The following is a 20,287-nucleotide window of genomic DNA, read 5'->3' as shown; positions in this document are numbered from 1 at the left end:
AAGAGGAGCCTGGTGGGCTGCAGTCCATGGGGTCACAAATAATCAGACATGATTGAGCAACTAACACATATAAATGAATTTTTTTCAAAAAAAATAGCCTTCAAATTTTCTCTTAAAAATAGGGAGAAAGTGTTAGTTGCTCAGTCATGTCCAGCTCTTTGCAATCCCATGGACTGCAGCCTGCCAGGCTCCTCTGTCCATGGAATTCTCCAGGCAAGAATTCTAGAGTGGATGGCCTTCTTGCCCTTCTTTAGGGGATCTTCCCAAACCAGGAATTGAACCTGGGTCTCCTGAATTTTAGGCAGATTCTTTACCATCTGAGCCATAAGGGAAGACTTCAAAATTAGGAAAACACATATTATATTAGACTGCAAATTTCTAGGAGGCTTAGAAATTGTTATCTTTGTCAATGGATTCTTTTATTGTTGGAACCAATTATTTCATTAGTTACGGGAAAGGTGGATTTGAGCTATTTTCATTCATTTTTCATCACCCAAATTGTTATTTATACCTGGGGACAAGCAGTTTTATTCTCTTTCTTTGGACCCAAAGTGTCATTGTGGAATATGGCAGCAGAATAGTTAAGCAGCCGCCACAGCCCTGTTTCCTGGAGGAGTCAGTACATTAATTGTGAACCCAGTTTGCTCTCAGCGGGCACCTCCTCCAGAGGATCATTGGGACATGACTAAAAAGTATGAGAGGAGGAAATGGTTTTCTTCTAAAAACAATGACCCATAATCTTTTGATAGCATGAGAATGCTATCTCTTTGTAAAAATATTCTTCAGAATAAAAATGCATCTCATTTGCAGATTTTTTCCTCATAAGTTTTACAGTAGCTATTCATTAAACTGATTAAAAATTTAAGATGACAACAGTATTCTAGAAATCATTTTGAAAATAAAAACTCCCATGACTTCTCTAACCTCACACCCATTTGAAGTTTTCTATAAAAAACATTATCTTTATTATTATAATATTTCTGTCATATCTATAAGTATGCATAGAATTACTGAGTACAACTTGAGGCCACATACCTTTTTTTCTACATTACACTTTAGTCTAACTTGATTCTAAAAGAAAAAAAATTGTCAAAAAGTTTATTGCACAATTTTCCTTACAGTTTACTTTGATAATATTCCTGTATTAGTGAGTCAGTGCCATACTGTTCAAATATGTTCTCTCAAAATCAAATTTATATATGCTGCTGCTGCTGCTGCTTCTAAGTCGCTTCAGTTGTGTCCAACTCTGTGCGACCCCATAGACGGCCTCCTACCAGGCTCCTCTGTCCCTGGGATTCTCCAGGCAAGAACACTGGAGTGGGTTGCCATTTCTTTCTCCAATGCATTAAAGTAAAAAGTGAAAGTGAAGTCCTTCAGTCGTGTCCAACCCTCAGCAACCCCATGGACTGCAGCCTTCCAGGCTCCTCCTTCCATGGGATTTTCCAGGCAAGAGTACTGGAGTGGGGTGCCATTGCTTTCTCCAAAATTTATGTATATTTATAGAAGAAGAATAGTTGTATAAAAACAATTTCTTTAGACTTGTATAAGGAGACTAGAAAATAGCATACTTTCAGGTAAATATATTTTTATAGAAAAATATTATATACCATGTGTACATTTTATATGTGTAAAGAGATTATATAAATAGACATGTATAGGTACATGTGTGTATATACATACATATATATATATATATATACACACACACATATAGTTAACATATATGGTGACAATAGTCAATGAATATATACAAAATTATTTCTTTTTACATGTGGAAAAAAAATCTACTCAGCACCAGTTTATAAAGTTTGAAGAAATAACTTCTATGTTTACATATATAAATTGAGTTGAAATTTCAAGTTGAATTTGGTTGTTTGGCACATTGTAAAATCACTTTTGAACTGCTATCAGCAATTATGGCCTCCAACCTGGGCTATTTTGGCACACAAACCAAATTTGATGACACTGGTATAACTTAGTCAATGAATAAAACTGTCCTTGTATTTTGCTATGCATAAAATCATCATTATTTATTTAAATCATCACCATGTACATAGAAAATGCCACCTGATACTTTATTCTAGCCATAAAATTATCTATTATTTTCTGTTTCCCATATATCCTGTTCAATTATGAAGGTTCATTTCTAATTCAAGAGGAAGAGGGAAAGACTAATAAATAGGAGATTTTATTTCAATTTGTTTAAATATATACAATGTTCAAAAACCAATTCTCATAAGGCATTAGAGGAAGCAGGAAATTTAATCCCTATTTGACTTTGTATTAGGAAAACTCCCTTCAGTTGAAAGTATTAGGAAAAAAGGTATTTAGTGCTTCAGGTAACTGAAAAATTAAAGATGTAGTGATCCAATAATACTAATAAGCTCTTGATTTCATTCTGACCCTCCATTCTTTTCCACAATATATATTTTATCTAAACATGAACATCCTTGTACTTTTAGGTTAGATAGCTTTGACAAGAGTTACATGTCTCTTATAGGAAGGCGGAAATATGTTCTCTTCTTGCAAACCCCACACAAAATCTTGAACTTCCTTGAGCCAACCACTTCCTTTGTCAACCTCTGATTGTGAGGATCAGGGGAATGTGATCCTCTATTTTGGTAAGGTGATTGTGTGGATTTAATCCCACCCATATCACATGACTGGAAATTTTGGGGATTTTCTAGAAAAAGAGAAGAGGGAGAAAGAGGAGACAAGATCATGGGGCAGAAGGACTTAAGCTCACCTATTCTCATAAAAACACCAAAATCACAACTAACTGCTGAAAAAAACATTCAAAAAAGGACAGGAACCTACCACAAAAGGTAGTTAACTTCCAAAGACAAAGTAGAAGCCACAATGAGATGGTAAGATACAATCAAATCCTATACCCACTGGGTGGGTGACTCACAAACTGGAAAACAATCATATCACAGAATGAAACAGAAATAAACAATAGAAAAGATCAATAAAACTAAACTCTGGTCCTATGAAAAAACAAACAAAATTGATAAACCTTTAGCCACACTCATCAAGGAAAAAAAACGGAGAGGGCTCAAATCAAGAAAATTAGAAATGAGAAAGGAGAAGTTAGACACCACAGAAATACAAAGTATCACAAGGGTCTACGAAAAAGAATTATATGCCAATAAAATAGACAACCTAGAAGAAATGGAAAAGTTCTTAGAAACATACAACCTTCCAACTCTGAACCAAGAAGAAAAAGAAAATATGAGCAGACCAATCACAAGCACTAAAACTGAAACTGACTAAAAATCTTCCAAAACACAAAAGTCCAGGACCAGATGGCTTCACAGGCAAATACTATCAAACATTTAGAAAAGAGTTAAAATGTATCCTTATCAAACTATCCCAAAAATTAGAGGAAGGAACACTCCCTAACTTATTCTATAAGGTCACCTTCACCTTCAAAACCAGACAAAGATACCACACACACACACACACACACACACAAATTACAGATATCACTGATGAACATAGATGCAAAAACCCTTAAAAATTAATCCAATATATTAAAAGGATGATACATCATGATCAAGTTGGATTCATCCCAGGGATGTAATAATTTTTTTGATATCGACAGATCAATCGGTATGATATACCACATTAACAAACCGAGGATAAAATCCATCTGATCATCTCAATAGATGCAGAAAAAGCTTTTGATAAAATCCAACACTTATTTAAAACAAAAACTCTGCAGGAAGTGGGCATAGAGAGAGCATGCTCCTGCTGCTAAGTCGCCTCAGTTGTGTCTGACTGTGTGCAATCCCATAGACGGCAGCCCACCAGGCTCCCCCGTCCTTGGGATTCTCCAGGCAAGAACACTGGAGTGGGTTGCCATTTCCTTCTCCAATGCATGAAAGTGAAGTCGCTCATTTGTGTCCAACTCTCAGCGACCCCATGGACTGCAGCCTACCAGGCTCCTCCATCCATGGGATTTTCCAGGCAAGAGTACTGGAGTGGGGTGCCATTGCCTTCTCTGAGAAAGAGCATCATTCAACATAATAAAGGTCATATATTACAAACCTACAGCTAATACTATACTCAACAGTGAAAAGCTGAACGCATTCCCTCTAAGATCAAGAATAACTGTCATCACTGTCATCACTTCTATTCAATTTGGTTTTGGATGTCCTAGGCCAGCAATCAGAAGAAAAAGAAGAAAAAGGAATCCAAATCGGAAAAAAAAAAAAGTAAAACTGTCACTGTCTCCAGATGATATGATACTATAGATAGGAAATCCTAAAGATGCCACCAGAAAACTACTAAAGCTAATCAATGAATCTAGTAAAGTTGAAGAATACAAAATTAATACGCAGAAATATCTTGCATTCCTATACACTAACAATGAAAGCTCAGAAAGAAATTATCTGATTTCTTTGATAATTGAGAGGACACAACCTCATTTGCCATCACATCAAAAAAAAAAAAAGTAGGAGCAAACCTATCTAAGGAGGCAAAAGTCTTATACTCTGAAAACTGTAAGACATTGATATGACCAAAATTGAAGATGACACAAACAGATGGAAAGATATACCATATTCTTGGATTAGAAGAATTAGTATTGTCAAATAACTATACTACCCAAGGCAATATACAGATTCAGTGCAATGCCTATCAAGTTAACAATGGCATTTTTTGCAGAACAAGAACAAAAAGTTCAAAGTTAGTATGGAAACACACACACACACAAACCCAAACAGCCAAAGCAACCCTTAGTGGCAGAAAAAAGGAGATGGAGGAGTCAGTCTCCCTGACTTCAGCCTATACTACAAAGCTACAGTCATCAAAACAGTATGGCACTGACAGAAAAACAGAAATATAGATCAATATAATAGGATAGAAAACCAAGAAATAAACCCATGCACCTATGGTCACCTTAATCTATGATCGAGGAGGCAATAATGTACAAGAAGAAAAGAGTCCCTTCAAAAAGTAGTGCAGAGAAAATTGGACAGCTACATGTAAAAGAATTAAATTAAAATTTTAATACCATACACAAATATAAACTGAAAATGGATTAAAGACCTAAATTAAGACTGTATACTATAAAACTCCTAGAAGGAAACATAGACAGAACACTCTTTGATGTACATCACAGCAGTATCTTTTTGCATCCACCTCCTAGAATAATGAAAATAAGAACAAAAATAAAAAATGAATGGGACCTAATTAGGTTTAAAGGCCTTTGCCCAGTAAAGGAAACCATAAACAGAACAGAAAAACAACACACAGAATGGGAGAAAATATTTGCAAATGATGTGACCAACAAGGGATTAATCTCCAAAATTTATGAACTGCTCATGCAGCTCAAGATCAAAAAGCCAAATAACCCAACCCCCAAGTGGGCACAAGATCTAAAAAGACATTTCAATTAAAAAAAGAAGATATACACTGGGCAGCTGGCAGGGTGGCTGAGGGGCAGAGCTTGGGCAAGAGTGGTCTCTTTGCCTCATTTGTGACCTAGCATCACCGGGAAACTGTACTGGCCACCATCACCATGAAGATCTGGACTTCAGAGCACGTCTTTGACCACCCATGGGAAATTTTTACAACAGCTGCAATGCAGAAACACCCAAACTCTATGAACCCGAGTGTGGTTGGAGCTGATGTACTGGACAGACACATATACCCCTCTGGAAGGTTGCACAGCCATAGACTTCTCAGCACAGAGTGGGGACTGCCTTCCATTGTGAAATCTATTATTGGTGCAGCAAGAACCAAAACATATATGCAAGAATATTCTGTAGTGGATCCATAATGGAACTTAAATCTACAAATATTTCATTTACAAATATGGTTTCAGTAGATGAGAGATATATAAATCACATCCTCAAGACCCAGAAAAAAATACTTGACTCGAGAAGCCATAATTACCGTGAAAGAGATCAGTCTCAGCAGTTACCTTGAAGGGCTGATGGCAAGTACGATATCATCAAATGCTAACAAAGAAAAAGAAGATATTAAGAAGACGTGGCAAGAACACAGAAGAAATGTACAAAAAAGATCTTCATGACCCAGATAACCACAACGTTGTGATCACTCACCTAGAGCCAGACGTCCTGGAATGAGAAGTAAAGTGGGCCTTAGGAAGCATAACTACAAATAAAGCTAGTGGAGGTGATGGAATTCCAGTTGAGCTATTTCAAATCCTGAAAGATGATGCTGTGAAAGTGCTGCACTCAATATGCCAGCAAATTTGGAAAACTCAGCAGTGGTCACAGGACTGGAAAAGGTCAGTTTTCATTCCAATCCCAAAGAAAGGCAATGCCAAAGAATGTTCAAACTACTACACAATTGCAATCATCTCACACGCTAGCAAAGTAATACTTTAAATTCTCCAAGCCAGGCTTCAACAGTACATGAACCGTGAACTTCCAGATGTTCAAGCTGGATTTAGAAAAGGCAGAGGAACCAGAGAACAAATTGCCAATATCTACTAGATCATCAAGAAAGCAATACAGTTCCAGAAAAAAACATCTATTTCTGCTTTATTGACTATGTCAAAGCTTTTGACCATGTGGATCACAACAAATTCTGGAAAATTCTTAGACAGATGGGAATATCAGACCACCTGACCTGCCTCTTGAGAAATTTGTATGCAGGTCAGGAAGCAACAGCTAGAACTAGACATGGAACAACAGACTGGTTCCAAATCGGGAAAGGAGTACGTCAAGGCTGTATACTGTCACCCTGCTTATTTAACTTATATACAGAGTACATCATGAGAAACACTGGGCTGGAGGAATCACAAGCTAGAATCAAGATTGCCGAGAGAAATAGCAATAAACTCAGATATGCAGATGACACCACCCTTATGGCAGAAAGTGAAGAAGAACTAAAAAGCCTCTTGATAAAAGTGAAAGAGGAAAGTGAAAAAGTTGGCTTAAAGCTTAACATTCAGAAAACGAAGATCATGGCATTTGGTCCCATCATTTCATGGGAAATAGATGGGGAAACAGTGTCAGACTTTATTTTTTTGGGCTCCAAAATCACTGCAGATGGTGACTGCAGCCATGAAATTAAAAGATGCTTGCTCCTTGGAAGAAAAGCTATGACCCACCTAGACAGTACATTAAAAAGCAGAGACATTACTTTGCCAACAAAGGTCCATCTAGTCAAAGCTTTGGTTTTTCCAATGGTCATGTATGGATGTGAGAGTTGGACTATAAAGAAAGCTGAGTGCTGAAGTATTAATGCTTTTGAACTGTAGTGTTGCAGAAGACTCTTGAGAGTCCCTTGGACTGCAAGGAGATCCAACCAGTCCATCCTAAAGGAAATCAGTCCTGAATATTCATTGGAAGGCCTGATGGTGAAGCTGAAACTCCAGTACTCTGGCCACCTGATGAGAAGAACTGACTTATCTGAAAAGACCCTGATGCTGGGAAAGATTGAAGGCAGGAGGAGAAGGGGATGGCAGAGGATGAGATGGTTGGATGGCATCACCAACTCAATGGACATGAGTTTGAGTAAATCCAGGAGTTGGTGATGGACTGGGAGGCCTAGCGTGCTGCAGTCCATGGGGTCACAAAGAGTCAGATACAACTGAGAGACTGAACTGAACTGAATAAAGGCTGAGAATCAGTGGAGTGTGTAATACATAAACTAAATGTTGAAATTGAGGAACTGACAGCTTTGGCAGGACAGACACCAATGGCAGCAGCAGCATTTGTGAAGAAATGATAATGAAAGTTGATACACGGCACCCAGTTCCCCAAGTCTCTACAAGCTGGCAGTATATTTATTTGTTATTTAAAAAATACAACCCTATTTTAGGTAGAATTCTTTTTAATAAGCTAAAGCTATGTGACTTGATCAAACCAAAGAGGTCAGGGTTTCTAAATAAAAGGGATCAGCTGAAATTCATATGGTCAGAAATGACTGATTTTGAGAATTCAATACATGCAAAATTTTAACAATTTTTGAAAAGTATGTTTGGAAATTGGTATTGGCTGGTGAAACCTCTTTAAGGTAGAATTTTAAAGCTTTTCATTCATTGGAATTCTATCTGGCTTTGGACCAACCTCAGAAGCAAACAGAGCCCCCTCTGTATATGCACAACTGCCCTGTTTCAGTAATCTTGGAGAGCTTACATGAGGGAACTCACTTTTAAAGGAGAAACTGTATCATTTTAAAAAGACATTAACTGCATAAAATAATTTGCTCTGCTATAAACCACCATTAAAAATCATTATGTTTTCATTTCATACCCAGATAACATTATTTTGGAGTAAAAATTATCACAAAAGTAATAAATGACTCCAACAAAAGTACATTATATTGTGTTAAAGAGTACTGTACTGATTTGCCAAAGTTTTGTAACTTAGTAAAGGTATTACCTTACTTGGATTTGTACTTTAGGATTTAGTATGCTGTATCATGGGTTGGTTATGTTAACTGAAAAAATAAAGTCATTACCAGAAAAAAAAAAAAAAGTGGGATATATAGATGGCCAAAAAGCACAAGGTGCTCAACACTGCCAACAGTGCTAATTAGCAGAGAAATGCAAATTAAAACAACAATGAACTACTTCCTCACACTAGTCAAAATGGCCATCATGAAAAAGTCTACAAACAATAAATGCTGGAGAGGATGTGGAACAAAGGGAACCCTCCTACACTGTTGGTGGGAATGTAAATTTCCCAACCACTATGAAAAATATACATATGGAAAACTAACAACAGAACTACCATGTAATCCATCAATCCCATTCCTGGGTATATATCTGGAGAAAATTATATTTTGCAAAGACACATGCAACCAATAATTATTGCAGTACTATTTGAAATAGCTGACATGGAAGCAACCTAAATGCCCACCAACAGAGGAATGGATAAAGATGATGTGATACATGTACACAGTGGAATATTACTTAGCCATAAAAACAATAAAATAATGCCATTTCCATCAATATAGATGAATCTAGAGATTATCATACTAAAGGAAGTCAGAGAAAGACAGATATCATATGATATCACTTATATGTCGAATCTTAAAAAATGAAACAAATGAATTTATTTAGAAAACAGAAACAGACTCACAGACCTAGAAAATAAACTTATAGTTACCAAACAGAAAATGAGGGGGTGGGGGAAAATTAGAGGAGGTTGAGATTAATACTAATACACAAAAAAATACATATAAAATAGATAACAATACCCTACTGTATAGCACAGGAACCTCTACTCAATACTCTGTAATAACCCACATGAAAAAGGAATCTGAAGAATATATGTGTGTGTGTGTGTATATATATATTATATATATGTAAAATAGATGTGTATACACACACACACGTATAACCTGGTAGCTCAGACAGTAAAGACCCAGGTTCGATCCCTGGGTTGGAAACTTTCATGGAGAAGGGAATGGCTACCTACTCCAGTCTTGCCTGGAGAATTCCATGGACAGAGGAGCCTGATGGGCTACAGTCTGTGTGGTCGCAAAGAGTTGGACATGATTAAGTTCTTTGTATGCAGAAAACTGTATCACTTTGCTGTATACCTGAAACTAATACAACACTGTAAATCATATTGCTAATTGCCAAGTTGCTTCAGCCGTGTCCGACTCTGTGTGACCCCATAGATGGCAGCCCACCAGGCTCCCCCGTCCCTGGGATTCTCCAGGAAAGAACACTGGAGTGGGTTGCCATTTCCTTCTCCAAAGCATGAAAGTGAAAAGTGAAAGTGAAGTCGTTCAGTCATGTCCGACCTTCAGCGACCCCATGGACTGTAGCCTACCAGGCTCCTCCATCCATGGGATTTTCCAGGCAAGAGTACCGGAGTGGGGTGCCATTGCCTTCTCTGGTAAATCATATACTCTAATATAAATAAAAATTTTTTAAGAAGAAGATATTTGAGGCAGAAAGTTGGTTATGCAGGAAATGGGATATGAAGGGGAATGTCAAGGCAGCCCAGATCAATAACTACAGAAAGCCACTCCCTCCCCAGGGCTGAGGAAGAAAATAAGAGGGGAGGTGAATCCTCATCAACACGGGGGCTTAGGATGGGCCATCCCTAAAAATGCCAAAGTGGCATATTATGTCAAGTTAAAACTACATAATAATGGCCTATGAAAGAACGACACCCTGACTCTCCTCTCTTGTCTCTGTAAAAGCTAGAAATGAATCCCCTGTGTGAAAGGTGCCCTCCCTGCATCTCGGGGTAGAAGGACACTCTTACTGCCAAAGCTGGGAATTCAGTCAAAGAGGTCTAATAAACAAACCATGTTCCTTCTTTATTTACTGCCTCAAGCCCAAACTGTTTAGGTTCTTCACTAAATATGCACCAAAAGCCCAAGTTTCTCGATCCTGCCACTTCCTCAGAAATTTGTGGTTTCTTTGTCTAAAAGCAATATGTGAACTGTGAACTTCCAGATGTTCAAGCTGGTTTTAGAAAAGGCAGAGGAACCAGAGATCAAATTGCCAACATCCACTGGATCATTGAAAAAGCAAGACTTCCAGAAACACATCTATTTCTGCTTTATTGACTATGCCAAAGCCTTTGACTCTGTGGATCACAATAAACTGTGGAAATTTCTGAAAGAGATGGGAATACCAGACCACCTGACCTGCCTCTTGAGAAACCTGTATGCAGGTCAAGAAGCAACAGTTAGAACTGGACATGGAACAACAGACTGGTTCCAAATAGGAAAAGGAGTACATCAAAGCTATATATTGTCACCCTGCTTATTTAACTTATATGCAGAGTACTTCATGAGAAACGCTGGGCTGGAAGAAGCACAAGCTGGAATCAAGATTGCCGGGAGATATATCAATAACCTCAGATATGCAGATGACACCACCCTTATGGCAGAAAGTGAAGAGGAACTCAAAAGCCTCTTGATGAAAGTGAAAGAGGAGAGTGAAAAAGTTGGCTTAAAGCTCAACATTCAGAAAATGAAGATCATGGCATCCGGTCCCATCACTTCATGGTAAATAGATGGGGAAACAGTGGAAACAGTGTCAGACTTTCTTTTTCTGGGCTCCAAAATCACTGCAGATGGTGATTGCAGCCATGAAATTAAAAGACGCTTACTCCTTGGAAGGAAAGTCATGACCAACCTAGATAGCACATTCAAAAGCAGAGACATTACTTTGCCAACAAAGGTCCGTCTAGTCAAGGCTATGGTTCTTCTAGTGGTCATGTATGGATGTGAGAGTTGGACTGTGAAGAAAGCTGAGCGCTGAAGAATTGATGCTTTTGAACTGTGGTGTTGGAGAAGACTCTTCAGAGTCCCTTGGCCTGCAAGGAGATCCAACCAGTCCATTCTGAAGGAGATCAGCCCTGGGATTTCTTTGGAAGGAATGATGCTAAAGCTGAAACTCCAGTACTTTGGCCACCTCATGCAAAGAGTTGACTCATTGGGAAAGACTCTGATGCTGGGAGGGATTGGGGGCAGGAGGAGAAGGGGACAACAGAGGATGAGATGGCTGGATGGCATCACTGACTCGATGGACGTGAGTCTGGGTGAACTCCAGGAGTTGGTGATGGACAGGGAGTCCTGGCATGCTGCGATTCATGGCATCTCAAAGAGTTGGACACGACTGAGTGACTGAACTGAACTGAACTGTCTAAAAAGTATAAAAGTGCTTTTTGTCACTTCTTAGGTCTCCTTTTTTTTAGAATTCATGTGTAAATTAAAACATTTTTTCTGTTTAAAATAAAATTTTCCAATATCTATTTAATAAACAAATTTTTGTGCTTAAATAAAGCATCTGTTATACTATGTGCTTAAGATGCAATGATGAATAAGATTATATTTGCACTACAGGACTCACATCACTTGCATTTATTCCTCCTTCTACATTTCTATTGCTGCTAAACCAGTCTTAACTAGCTCATTGACTCTATTCTCGTTCATATCCAATTCACCTCCACAGTGCTGCCAGATTAATTTCACTATAAAAAAAAAAAACACTTTGCATATATTACAATCTTTTTAAAAACTTGTGATCATTCTACATTTTCTAGCGAACTATGTTATATGTTTTTAACAGGTAGTCAAGGCAGTCAGCAATATGTTCTCCATCCTAGTTTGAAGCTCTCTGTCCACTCCCCCAAACCCTCTGTTCCTTCCAAACTAGTCTACACACTACTCCTACACAAGCCATATATATCCCTACTATCAAGCTTTAGTTCACACCATTTTCCTTGCCTGGGATGTATACTTCCTGCACTAAATGTATCTAAGTAGAAAAATACAATTTCAAGTATACAAAATATTTTCACAACTTTAGAGGTAACTTTTAAAAAGAATATCAGTTACTTGTTGAAAAAAACTATGGATATGTAACTTTTAAGAATATATTCTATTTTGTCTGTTAGGTGGTACATACCTGAGCTTCCTTTTTTGAGGTATGTACCACCTAATTGGAGAAATAGAATATATTTACTTAAAAGTTAAGTGTGTGTATATATATATATATACATACACACACACACACACACACACACAACTCTCTGCCTCTGTACACAAAATGCGGTGGTAGAACGAACTTAAAACACTTAAACAGAACTTTAAAATTCACACAGTACATTATTTTATCATAAACGAGTTTTCCTATATTTTATACTGAAGGCTTTTTTGAGCTTGGCTTCGAGTTAATTATGTAAGATTAAGTTATTACTCTGAATTAGTATCCTTACCACAGTTCCATCATTACTCTCAGACTTGTAGAATTTTGAACTGTAAGAGGCTTGATAAATACTCAAGACTGTTTCTGAAGGCATGTAGTTATGAAATCAAAGTATCTCATCTGGATCTCATTTCTTAGCTGTCCAGGGTTTTTGCTACAACATCCAGAATCTAAGTTGCCAACTACTCCAACATATATGCATTGTAGGAAATGAAATTAAGAAATATTAATCACTAACTTTCTTCATAACTAGTCCAAGATACATGTAACAACATGTCACCAATTTAAATGATAATGCATATTTTTCTAAAGTTATTAATAATGATGAGAATTTCAGTGGTGATTTATTTGGACAGTAAGAAGCCTCTGGTCTATTATAACCTCACCTCTTTTTTTCTTTTAACCTTGATATGTTAGAACAAACACTTTATAAGTTAATCTTAAAGTAAGTTTTTTTTTTTTTAAAGCAAATTTTGAATTGCCAAGAATGAGTTCCTAAATTTGGCCAACCAATAGCTTTATATAGAATAACAGTAGTAGCAATAACAATAATAAAAATAATGATAATATTAACTGGCAGAATGCTTTTATGTGGCAAATTTTTCTAAAAACTTCAAATGAATTGATTTATTAAAAATCATATAGAATCCACCTATAAGGTGTACACCTTATGTACACCTATAAGGTGTACATCTCACCTGTACAGATGAGAAATATGAAGCTTCAAGGTTACTAAACTTGTTCAAGGGAACAAAGTATCTTCTAACTCAAACTACTGCCTCAAAGGATTGTTTTTATCTACTATACTATCTCTCAGAACTGCAGTCTTACTTCTATGGGAGCATCTGATTTGTATTTCTAAAAATGGAGAACAGAGTAGACAGTTTATCATTCTTTAGTCCTCAAATATTCTATAAAAAAAGTTGCAAATATCTGGAGCTAATTGTCTTTAAATATATTTTATAATAACGAGATAATAGCAGATTTGTAAAATCCATCAGTCCCCTTTTTTAACTAGTTCAGATTTAATAACATAAAATATGCTAGTAATTTTTCCTGAATACTTATTTAAATAATGTCATAGTTTCATTTGTCTGTTTTGTTAGCTGTTAATTTGTCATTAGACAAATTGTAATTTCTCAGGTTTCACTTTCCTGCTATGCCATGATTTATCAAGTTTTTTTCTGAAGATAGACGTTCAATCCACCAAACATTATTTTCTTTGCAGTACTTCATCTGATAAATGGAAATGATGACAACACAATGGAAAAATATCTCTAACACTGAAAATGTTTCTGTCTCATATTGAAGGTTTTGATAGAAGAGATACAGTGTACAATTAATTGTATGATTGACTAACCAACGGCTTTTTATTAAAAGAGAAAATATGTAATAAATAGGACTGATAAATGTAAGTCAGTGTAGAGTCACATTTTGACAGTCTCCAAGGCAACCTTCATTTTTTTAAAACTTGTTCATGATTTATGTTTTGGAAAAGTGGGAATTTCATTAAAAATAATTGAGTTCCATGGTGTTTCTTCAGATACAGAAACTTGATGATAGTTATCAAGCTTTTATGAGGGGTCTAGACATATGCTAGACATATGCTAGACATAGGATTCCCCTAAGAATACATGGAATTTAATTTGTCTATCAACTGCTTACTATCTTTACATTGCATAATATTCAACCTTCTTTATAGCCCTATCTACCTAAGGAGGTGCCCCATAAGAGGTCAAAGAAAATGTAGCAGTAGATTGAGACATTTTTTCTCTTTGATAATAACAATAACCAGCCTTTTTGAATACATATTACATGGAAGAAACTGGCTAAACATCTTTCATTTAATTATCAGTCTATCCTCAAGCAGCCCTTATAAGACATGTGTTATTTTTAATTCCATTTTTTTAGAGAAAACAGACACAAGGAAGTTAATTTACCCAACTAGGAAATATTAAGAGCCAAGTTCTAATCGATATGTATGAGTCTGTTCATGATTTATCAACCCAGTGAAAGCCTCTGTCTCTCCTTACTCCTGGCCTAGAGCCACAGGAAGTGAACAAAACCCATCTATGGTCCATCTTAAACTGGGCCACCATATTATATCCATCTGTATATTAAATGTTGAAAGATAAAAAGTAAATATGCAAAAGAGTGGGAAACCACACACCCAACGCCACTTGGAATCAGAACTCTGTGGTGTGGGAAAAATAGAGACCAGACTGGCAGTAGGGGTTCTCTCCTAAGATTCCAGAGAGATGGGCCCAGAATTTCTGTCTTCCTCTTTGGCCATCTCATGCTGAGATATAAATGAAAAAGTTTGATGACCTGGACTTCTGAGTCTCAATTTCATTGCAGAAGCCATAGAATGCTTAACTCCTCAGTCCTCTCCTAAGAGCTACAGGAAGACATCTCCATGAGTATACTTCCATGACTTCATGGAGGCACTGTCAATAAGGAAAAAATTCCTCCCATTTGTAAAGATTAAAATCTTAACTTATCAACAAGTCAACCCAAAATTAAGATGCAGCACTCCAATGGGAAACTCTTCCAAAACCACTGTCCAGCTTGACTCTACCCTTCCTATCACCCAATGAATGAATCACTTGCTTTGGACTATCTTATCCTTTTATCAATAACTAGGATAATTTATTACATGTTCTTAGACTAATCACCAAGAAACTGGTTAATATTTAAAATATTACCATGCATAAATTGATTGTGTTAAAGCTGTGTCTCAAGAAGTCTGTGTTAGTTGCTCAATCAAGTCCGACTCTTTGGGACCCCATGGACTGTAGCCCACCAGGCTCCTCTGTCCATGGAATTCCCCAGGCAAGAATACTGGAGTGGATTGCCATTTCCTTCCAGCATACATCTAAATAGGATTTAAATTGCTATTAGAGCTACCATAACTGTGCAATCTCCCTCCTGGGCACATACCCAGAAAACAAAAAAAAATGATCCAAAAGGATACATGCACCCCAGTGTTCACTGCAGCAGTATTTCTAACAACCAAAACATGACATGGAAGCAATGTAAATGTTCATCAGGAGAGTAATGGATAAAGAAGATGTGCTAAATACATACAATGGAATATTACTCAACCATTAAAAAGAGCGAAATAATGCAATTTGCAGCAACATGGGAAGACCTGGAGATTGTCGTGCTGAGTGAAGTAAGTCAGAGAAGGAGATATATCATATGACATTCCTTATATGTGAAATCTAAAAAGAAATGATACAGATGAATTTATTTACAAAACAGACACAGAGTTAGTGATGAATTGATGACTGTCTGGGGGAAGAAATGGAGGAAAGAGATAGTTAGGGGTTTGAGGACATGTACACACTGGTATATCTAAATGGATAACCAACAAGGTCCTAATAACACAGGGAGAGAATGGATACATGTACATGTATGGTTGAGTCCCTTTGCTGTCCACCTGAAACTATCACAACATTGTTAACTGGCTATACTCCAGTATAAAATAAAAAGTAAAAATGAAATTGCTATCATGTTAGCCAAACACAAATAAGCAGCAAAAATTGGTGATGGTGGGGTTTTTCTGTGACTACACAAGTATATTATTAAAGAGATACCAAATGGCTTATTATCTATTTTACAAAAACAAGTATAAATGAACCCAGAGGGCTGAAATTTGACACTTGAGCACTGAAATGGAAAACGAATATGAGAGCTCAAGTGAAGAATTTTGAACCAAAGATCGCGTTTGATTTCTTTCTTGTGTGGGGCATAATTTCAGCTTTTTATTATGTAAAACCATTGGTTCAGTTTGATAATACAGAAAAGCTACTTGACACAATTCACAAATTAAATTCACTGTTTGTATCAAACATTAATTATATTGTAAAATACACTTAAACCTGTACAAGCTGTAATTGGTTGTCTGAAATGGGCTGATGTCCTAATGACCACACAGCCCACTGCCTCTAATGCCCCATAAAAGTACCATCTGCCTGTGGTCCTGCAGCTCCTGGGACTTCTCCAGCTCTGTCTGCCACCCTTGTGTACTCTCACTCTAGTCTGGTTTCCATAGTTCCCAACCGTTGCAGCCTATATGGAATCTGTCACTCTGTAATAATAGCACAGTCGGACTGTCTGCTGGGCTTTGGTTTCAGCTTCCTCTGGCATGCCTCCAGGCAGCCTTGCTTCATATGTTGCCCCTAGGAGGCAAGTCCCTTCCTACCCACAAAGTTCCCTGGTATGCGTTCCCAAGCCTGATGCACTCACTGTTCCAAAAGAGTGGAGGAAAACTGATAGTGATGAGCAAATGTTGGTGCAAAAAATTTTTTGCCAGTTTCCAACTTCCTTCAGCATTTTAGAGTAAATAAAAGAAATAATAATTCAACTGAAGACTCAGAAGGATAATTTTATATCAAAATATTTGAAACATAAAATCTCTGACTAAGACATAAACTGTAGACTACAGCTATTCACAAATTTAGATCATATATTTGATATGTTTCAAATATTCTTAAGAAAAAAATTAAGTACCAGGTGCATTTAACTTTGGGCTTCCCAGGTGGCGCTAGTGGTAAAGAACCGGTCTGCCAATGCAGGAGACATTAGAGACAGGGGTTCAGTCCCTGGGTAAAGGAGACCTCCTGGAGGAGGGCATGGCAATCCACTCCCCTATTCTTACCTGGAGAATCCCACAGACAGAAGAGCCTGGTGGGCTACAGTCCATAGGGTCGCAGAGACATGACTGAAGTAACAGCAGACACACACATTCACAGTATTGTGTATACTGACACTAATGTATTACAATAGCTTTATTAGTGGTATTTGGCATGAAGTCCTTTTATCACAAACTTCCTCAGGACTCTACGCACACAAAACAAGCTACAAAATGGAAAGCACTTTAGAGAAGAGCTGTCCGATAGAAATATAATATGAGCCACATAGGTAATTTTAAATTTTCTAGTATACATAAATAAATAAAAATTCAGAGGTGAAATTAATTTGAAGAAAAAATTATTTGACTAAATATATTAAAAATACTCCTGCAAATAAATATATAAATTATATATAGATATAATAACTATATAAATGTAATAAAATATAAAATTATTGAGGTAATATAAAATTACTGAAATAATTTACATTGCTTTTTAAACGAATTCTTTGAAATCTTAAACTTTATAGCACATCTAATTTTGGACTAGCCCATTTCAACGGTTCAATACATGTGGCTAGTGGCTAACATATTGAAAGTGTAGCCTTAGAGGAATGAATATTTGCAATCAATTTCCTATGAAAATAATTATTTCTAAAGAAAAAAGACAAAGTTTATGCTTACTAATATCTCAAAATTATTTAAAACACTTTAATTCTTACCAAGTTTATAAACTCAGTTATCCAGTATAAACATGTAGTCATAAGCTATAGTTTTGAATTTGTATTGCTGTCAGATAAAAATTTGAGACCTCTCATTCAAGGCATCTAGCTGGCTGCATATTCTACTTAAAGATGTCCCAATCCTCTCTATGGAAATAAGTCTCCGAGACAAGACAAGACAGCTAATGGAATAGTACATGCAACGAAAAGAATATACAGCAACAGGGCATAAGAATTAGTGTTATTTTCAATCCCATTTGCAATTTCAAGGATGACATACCATTTCCATAAATTTGTATTTCCTTAATTAACTTTTTTATGCTCTCTTCTCTCCTTATCTCTTGAGAGACTCTACAAACTTAATGAGGATTGATCTCATCATACAAATTTAAGGAGAAAAACTCAACCTTTTAAAAGGCAGTTTCAGAAAAACCTTTAAATCTGTAGGAAAAAAATCTAGCATTTTTATTTTAAAAAGCCAAAAACCAACACCAAAAATGACCTCCTATAATTTATTAATCAATACCACAGGTATGCATTCACTCAACCAGCATCTTTTGCACAGACATTACATGTCGTATGTTGTGCACAGAGAACAGAAATAACAACAAAGAAGATCCTAGCTCCTGCCTAGTAGTTTACACTCTATTGAAGAGACAGACTGTGCACTCTTTGTACTCATATCAGAAATGCGCAAGAAGCTCTGAGAAAAGTATATGCAGGCCATTTGTATATGCAGAAGTATACACAGGCCATTGAGAAGGCATCTAACCACATTTAAGTGCCAGATAGCTCTGAAGGAAGAAATAGACAAGCTCAGCCCTGAAGGGTGTTAAGGCCAAAGTAAGAGAAAGCAGGAATAAAACAAGCAGTATTATGTGAAAGAAGAAAGGCTCAAATGAGGCGGTCTTTCATAGAGCTTCAGGAAAGTTTGTCTAGTAAGTCTGTAAATATGAGGAAAATGTGGCAAGAAATGACGCTGGGGAATTAAGTAAACAGAAGTCATATTTTGAAGAGCCTGGTGCACCCATTCCAAGGATGACGAGCCACTGAAGGAACTTACATAGAAAAGTGACTTATCACAGCATACATTATAAAAGTCATTCTGGCTGCCTGTGAATATGACAGGGGATATGACAATATGTCTATTGTTGGGGAACAATTGTGGACTGAGGAAAACTCACTGAGAGAATAGTCCACCTTAAAAATCACATCAGTGATTAGAAGGAGTAAAACGAGAATGTGGTAATGATTTCCTGGTTTCTTGCTCTGGCAATAAATAGCTGGTTGTGCCAGTTGTTAAGGCAGAAGATCATAATAAATGCTAAATCAAACACCTGCTCTGTACCAGGCATTGTACTTGTTTTTTGTATTAAGTGATTTAACCTTTATAACAACCGTAGGAAGCAAGTGCTATAACTATCCAACTTAACCACTGCAGCAACAAAGATGTGGAAAGTTAAATAATTAAGATCACACAACTATATAGGTATTGGAGCCCAGACTTCAGTGCAAGCATCTGTCTCCAGATATACTAATCTTGGCCAGGATATTAAAAACACATTGGTAAGCCTACTTTCCAATATTTTGTTTTGGTCCATGATGGTTTCAGAGAATGTTAAATTGGAGCCGTAATTTCTATACCATTCTTGAGGAGAGATGCACACCCAAAGGTATTTGTTTCAAGAAACTTTATCAGATTCATTTAGAAATCTCCTTGCCGCATTGGAATCATTGCTCAACCAGCCAATATGATTCTCTTAGAACTTTCAATACAAAACTCATAAAACATATCCATCCTTAAAGGACTTTATCATTAAAAACATGCATTTATGGAAGGAATTTCCATTTGGAATTCAGCATCATATTATGGGGATTCTCCAGGCAATAATACTGGAATGGGTTGCCATGCCCTCCTCCCTGGGATCTTCCCAACCCAGGGATCAAACCTGTATCTCTTATGTCTCCTGCATTGGCAGGCAGGTTCTTTACCACTAGCGCCACCTGGGAAGCCCTATTATTAAGGTTACCACAGCCCCAGTTTGCCAAACACAGCAGTAGTTTATGCTTGTTATCAGCATTTAACTATTAATAATAGTCCCTTTAATATCTGTTTAACTCAGATATTTTGGCTTAGAAGATAAATTGATTATTTGATTTGGGCATGCACAAAGAAGAGAAATTCCAATAATCTTGATACTGTGCATATATATGAATGTGTATGTGTGTGTGTGTGTGTGTTACTGATCATGGGATTCCTTCCAATCC

The 20,287-nt window shown here is 36.8% G+C and overlaps 1 long non-coding RNA gene and 1 pseudogene across 3 annotated transcripts in view; one reads left to right on the top strand and one right to left on the bottom strand.

Moving 5' to 3' along the window:
* Positions 1–20,287, bottom strand: part of LOC147369010 (uncharacterized) — a 289,600-nt gene that overhangs the window by 208,407 nt on the left and 60,906 nt on the right. The gene's annotated exons all lie outside the window — the stretch shown is intronic.
* LOC147369011 (PRELI domain containing protein 3B-like) lies at positions 5,466–7,707 on the top strand (annotated as a pseudogene).

Source organism: Bos grunniens, chromosome 7 (genome assembly GCF_055505025.1).
Source record: "Bos grunniens cultivar Pamir isolate PY7600 chromosome 7, Bosgru_T2T1.0, whole genome shotgun sequence".
Classification (NCBI taxonomy): domain Eukaryota; kingdom Metazoa; phylum Chordata; class Mammalia; order Artiodactyla; family Bovidae; genus Bos; species Bos grunniens.
Note: the sequence above shows the minus strand (reverse complement) of the source record. Positions and strands in the feature narration are given on the sequence as shown.